At 44.9% G+C, this 5,714-nt stretch overlaps 1 long non-coding RNA gene across 2 annotated transcripts; it reads left to right on the top strand.

Moving 5' to 3' along the window:
* The first annotated feature begins 615 nt into the window (after window positions 1-615).
* Window positions 616-4,791, top strand: LOC123331378. Of its 2 annotated transcripts, none has more exons than XR_006547983.2 (3): window positions 616-1,320; window positions 2,828-2,981; window positions 3,660-4,791. It is a non-coding gene; the product is annotated as an uncharacterized LOC123331378 (long non-coding RNA). The 2 variants fall into 2 exon arrangements; XR_006547982.2 differs by having other exon boundaries at window positions 849-1,320; window positions 2,861-2,981.
* Window positions 4,792-5,714: the final 923 nt, after the last annotated feature.

Here is a 5,714-nt window from a genome sequence, read left to right on the forward strand (position 1 = left end):
AAAATGTCTTTAATAACCCAGTTCTGATGGGACTTTGGTGACTGCTCACCAGCTTTCACAGAACTCCTTGTTTCCCATGTCTGCTCCCTTAGTGTTTTGCATCCAGCAGCAAACACCCTGGGCTCTTGGTGTTTCAAATGGAGCCACTCTTGGGCCTCAGGCTTCCCAGGTGGCGCTAGTGGTAAAGAAACCGCCTGCTAGTGTTGGAGATGTACCAGACATGGGTTCAATCCCTGGATCAGGAAGATCCCCTGGAGGAGGACATGGCAACCTACTCCAGTATTCTTGCCTGGAGATTCCTATGGCCAGAGGAGCCTGTCAGGCTACTCTATAGGGTCACAAAGAGTCGAACATGAAAGAAGGAACTCACCATGCACACACACAGGGCATCATGTCTAAGGGGCAGTGGTTAATCTTGTTCTTTGCATTGTCTACACTTGGCAAGGTGTGCCTGTCACTAGTAGAATTCAGTCTCCTTGAGAAAAGTGGAGTTTAATATCAAAAGAAAACTTTTGATAGCAGTGAACATTATATTTGACTCTGGAGAACATCCTAAAGATTTCTTGTAATTAGCATTGTGGTATTTCTCTGACACATAGACTCATAATATCAGTTGCCACATATGGTTATTACTACAGTAAGATATAAGGAATTAATATTTTGAGGCATTTTCTTGATGGAGAGAAACTTGTGATTGATCCTAATTAATGATGTGTCTCTTTGCAGGGAGTTGAAAGTGATTTTTACTTTTGTGTTTGCTGCTAAGTATCTAGGTAGGAAAAACCTGACTGTAATTGCTTGATTATGAGCAATCAATGTATTGCTCTTTTTTGGTGGTTGTTTTCAGTGTTACTGAGTTGGTGGCTAATTTGATGCTTTCTCCACAGGCGAAGTGATCAGAACCAATTAAGCTGACAGTGGAAGAGCAAAACTCAGGCAACTGATGCAAGAAAGTGACTAGTTTATAGATATATGTGGCCGTTTGTTTTATGATTTATAAAGAAAAATATCGAACACAGAGCACATGCTTATTTACTCTCATTTTTGCTGTGACTTGTAAAGTGGCCCAGGTTAAGCCACTTTACTTTTTTCTGTCCCATCTGAAAAAAAAAATAACATATTTCCTGTATCCTCGTAAGACAATCAAGTTGATGTGAATATAACAGCTGCTTCTAGCAGTTTGCGAGCCCAAAGTAAATGGTTGTGGGCTTTTTTTGGTTGTAACTGATGCCCTGTCTTGTTTGACTTCGTTTTTCTTCGCATTGCTCTCGGATCTGTTTTATGATCAAAGGAAAACATGACGGCTTGCTTCACTGACAGGTAAAACAGCACCCTGGACCTAGGATCTGTAGTTCTAGTGTGGATCCTGCCTCTCACTAGCTGTGAGGGCTTCGGCAGGAAGACCTTAACTTTGTCCAGCCTCCATTTCCATTTTTCCTTTCAGTTCTGAGATTCTGCGATTCTTAGTTTATGGAGAAGGAAATGACAACCCACTCTAGTATTCATGCCTGGAGAATTCCATGGACAGAGGAGCCTGGTGGGCTACAGCCCATGGGGTTGTAGAATCAGACATGATTGAATGACTAAACCACCACCACCATCAGGAAGTCAAGAAAGCTGACATATGATCTTCCCTGATAAATCCAGTCCATATACAATCACTCAGTCTTATCGACATTTCTCCTTCCTCTGAGGTTCTACTGAAGTATATCAAAGCTACACAATCTAACACACATTAGTCCTCTGATGATAAGGCAGGGTTCCATGTATGAAATCCCATCTCATCCCCTGCCTCCATGCCCCCAACCTGGCCAACTCCCAGGTCTAGGCATCTGTTGTAGACTCAGTTCGTATATGTTGGCTGAAGGAGGAAGCTTAAGGACTCTGCAGCTATCTATTAAGAGTTGATTCTATATATTTTACAGAGAAAAGAAAGGTCATTTGGCAAGTATTTTCTTTGATAACTTCCTCCTCCAGCACATACATAATCTGTTGATTCATCCTTGAAAAGATTGAAAAAGTATGACTGTATTAAAATTTAAATCATGTGTACAACCAAAAGTAGCATTACAAAGTTAAAGACAAGCCGCAGGCCACAAGAAAATATTTGCAGAATATTTTTTAAAAAATCCTGAGAATCGCTTCCTTTGTGGCTCAGCTGTTAAGAATCCGCCTTCTATGCGGGAGACCTGGGTTCAACCCCTGGGTTGGGAGTATCCCCTGGAGAAGGGAAAGGCTACCTACTCAAGTATTCTGGCCTAGAGAATTCCATGAACTATACAGTCCATGGGGTCACAAACAGTTGGAAGTAAAAAAAAAAAAAATCCTGTGTATCATTAAGAAAACAGATAAATAACCCAACAGAAACAGGAAAACACTGGGGAAGAGGAGGAAGAAGACTATTCATGCCCATCATTCATATTCCTTGGGCCTTTGCTTCTAACCTAGTTTTAGTAGACCCCCGTATGGGTCTGGAGAAGGCAATGGCACCCCACTCCAGTACTCTTGCCTGGAAAATCCCATGGATGGAGGAGCCTGGTGGGCTGCAGTCCATGGGGTCACTGAGGGTCGGACACGACTGAGCGACTTCCCTTTCACTTTTCACTTTCATGCATTGGAGAAGGAAATGGCAACCCACTCCAGTGTTCTTGCCTGGAGAATCCCAGGGACGGGGGAGCCTGGTGGGCTGCTGTCTATGGGGTCGCACAGAGTCGGACACGACTGAAGTGACTTAGCATATGGGTCTATCTAGAGTGGGTTGGGTTTAAGCAACTCATCTGCCAAAACAAGGTCCAAATGCCTTCAAAACATTTTATTTTGCTTGCAGTCATTTCCAGCTCATCAGCATTATTGATTTCAGATTCACCGTGAAGAGAAAACTGTAAAACTGACACTGGGAAAGTGATTCTCTGAACTTAGAGGCCAACTTGAACCAGGAAAGATGGAACCCGTGGAAAGATTTGGCTCACCGCGCTGAACAGGTGTGAGTCGTGATTAATTCTGAAGCGATGCCTCTGCGTCACCCCCCTCCCCCACCCCCGGGCTGCCCTCTCGCACATCCCTGCTCTTGCTGCCACCCCGCCTTCTATCTTCCAAAGCCGGGTGGATACAGAGCTGGAGTCAGGTGAGCCAGCTCTTACACTGCCCTCACTGGCTTACACCAGTCCTGCCCTCTGTGGCCTGGTGGTCTCGTCCTGGGAGCTCCCAGGCAATAACCATTCTCTTACAAAGTTTATAGTATGACCCCTACTTGAAAAGTGTACACATATTCTGTTTTTTCCATCGCCGAAGCTAATGACCACATTAAGACTATCCTATAAATACCTCTTGACCTACTCTGAGTTCTCACACTGAATCCATTTAATAATAACACAGAAAGAGCCCATGAACCCTGGGAGAGGCAATAGTCCTCAAGAGCATCCAGCCCAAGACACATATGGCAAGTCTGTTGCCAAGTCTCTATTTCTGAGAAACTCCTTTAGTATGAGGGAGACTCCTGTAGGGTTCACTAAAACACAATTTAGATGCAATAGAAGTAGAAACAGCAAAGGCATACCAAAGTAGGAAAATAAGTTGTTAAAAGCAGTGAGTAATGATAGCGTGTTCGTTTTTTTTTTTTTTTTTTAATCAATATCTGTCCTCATGTTTCTATGCGCAAGGTGCAGCCATCAAAGTGAGTGGGTGGCGCTTGTCCGAGTCCTGCGGAGTCAGCCAGTACTGTGTGACTCACCTTCGTGATATCAGTAAAGCTCCAAGCCTCTTGCCTGGGAATTGACAAAGGAAACTCGATTCTGAATATGCCACTATTTGAATCTTTAAATGTAATCCACTTACCAGTCAACTGGCAAACGTTCTCCATATTCTTCAGGTTGTTTCTAATCTTTCTCCTAATCACGTTTGCAGCCTGGCTGGATTTTATTGGGTTTATGTGTGTTAGCTTTGAGAAGGAATGGAAACACCTGCTTCTCTGAGATGATCATTATGTACCACCCCCCACCTCGTCCCCCACCACAGCTCGGGTAGAGCAGAAAGGTGATCTCATAGGGTTTTTCCACACAATTATTCTGATTTTTAAAACACAAGTGTGTGAAAGCCCCAATCATTGCCTCTTAAAATCCCCTTTGTGTTCAAAGAGGAAGCTTGGGGAATAGTTTCAGCAAAGTATCGGGAGTATCAGATAGCACTGATTCACCCAGTTCTGGAAACAAACCTCAGTTTCTTCAATCATTGGTTCAAGATGAGAAAACTCCAAAAATGTGAAAACTTCCCTTTGCCGTGTACTAATTTGGCAACAAACCAGAGATCAGCCGTCCTCTGACAAATGTGACACATGAATTTGACAAGTGTTCCGTCGTCTTCCACCCCGGTTCATGCTGCGCCCTTCTGGCTACATTGCTCCCTGGGTTCTCTATTCAAGTCTTACTCATCTTTGGAGGTCCCACTCTCTCCTGGTAACCTTCCCCAACTTACTGGCTTAGAGGGAGCTTTTCCTCCCCTGAAGTCTGGCACATATATCAGAATCTCTCAATTGACATTTAGTCAATTTCCAGGGTAAAGATTTTGCTGAATTCTTACTCCCACACCTATGGGGGTGCTGGTGCTTTGCCTACAGTGCTGATGTGTAGTGTTGGCTGGGCATCAGGATTATCTGTGCAGCTTTTAGGAATTACACATGTCCCAGTCTCACACCACACCTTCTGAATCAGGCTCACTGCTTGGGTGATTCTGATTTACCCCTGGAGTGAGAGCTACCACTTTGCCATTATTGTAGGAATTACATGAGCTAATATGTTGAAGTGAAGTGAAGTGTTAGTCACTCAAAGGTGTCCAACTCTTTTCAACCCCATGGACTGGGGCTCTCCAGGCTCCTCTGTCCATGGGATTCTCCAGAGAAGATACTGAAGTGGGTTGCCATTTCCTTCCCTAGGAGATCTTCCCAACCCAGGGATCGAACCCAGGTCTCCTGCATTGCAGGCAGACTCTTGACTGTGTGAGCCACCAGCGAAGCTCTCAGTAGAGATATATTGACAGGCACTTTTTTTTTTTATTAAACTCTAGACTTTCATTATCAGAGAAGGCAATGGCACCCCACTCCAGTACTCTTGCCTGGCAAATCCCATGGATGGAGGAGCCTGGTGGGCAGCAGTCCATGGGGTCGCTAAGAGTCGGACACGACTTCACTTTTACTTTCAGTTTTCACTTTCATGCATTGGAGAAGGAAATGGCAACTCACTCCAGTGTTCTTGCCTGGAGAATCCCAGGGACAGGGGAACCTGGTGGGCTACTGTCTCTGGGGTCGCACAGAGTTGGACAGACTGAAGTGACTTAGCAGCAGCAGCAGCAGCAGACTTTCATTATAAATTACAACTTGAATGCTATGGCTGCTTCCTAGCTCCACCTTCAGCCCCTAGCTCCTAGTCCCTTCCTTTTCAACAGAACCTCTATATGTTTAGAGGGCTGCCCCTCCTCAATACAGTCCGCTTGCTTCAGGGGAAGTCCTCCCCACCCTCAGTGTGAGGTGAGGGGCTGAACAGTCTATGAGGTTAAGTCCATGGCTCAGGAACAGGTGTGTGACCCAGTTATGGCCACTGAGAAGCAAGAAGAGTGCTAAAGGCTTCTGGGAAGGGTCTTCCTCTTTACTCTTTCTCCTGCTATTATCTTTGTTACTGGCAGCCACCCTGTGGTCTTTCTCTCTCTCCCTCCCCTTTCCCCCT

This window comes from Bubalus bubalis, chromosome 23 (genome assembly GCF_019923935.1).
Source record: "Bubalus bubalis isolate 160015118507 breed Murrah chromosome 23, NDDB_SH_1, whole genome shotgun sequence".
NCBI classification, from domain to species: domain Eukaryota; kingdom Metazoa; phylum Chordata; class Mammalia; order Artiodactyla; family Bovidae; genus Bubalus; species Bubalus bubalis.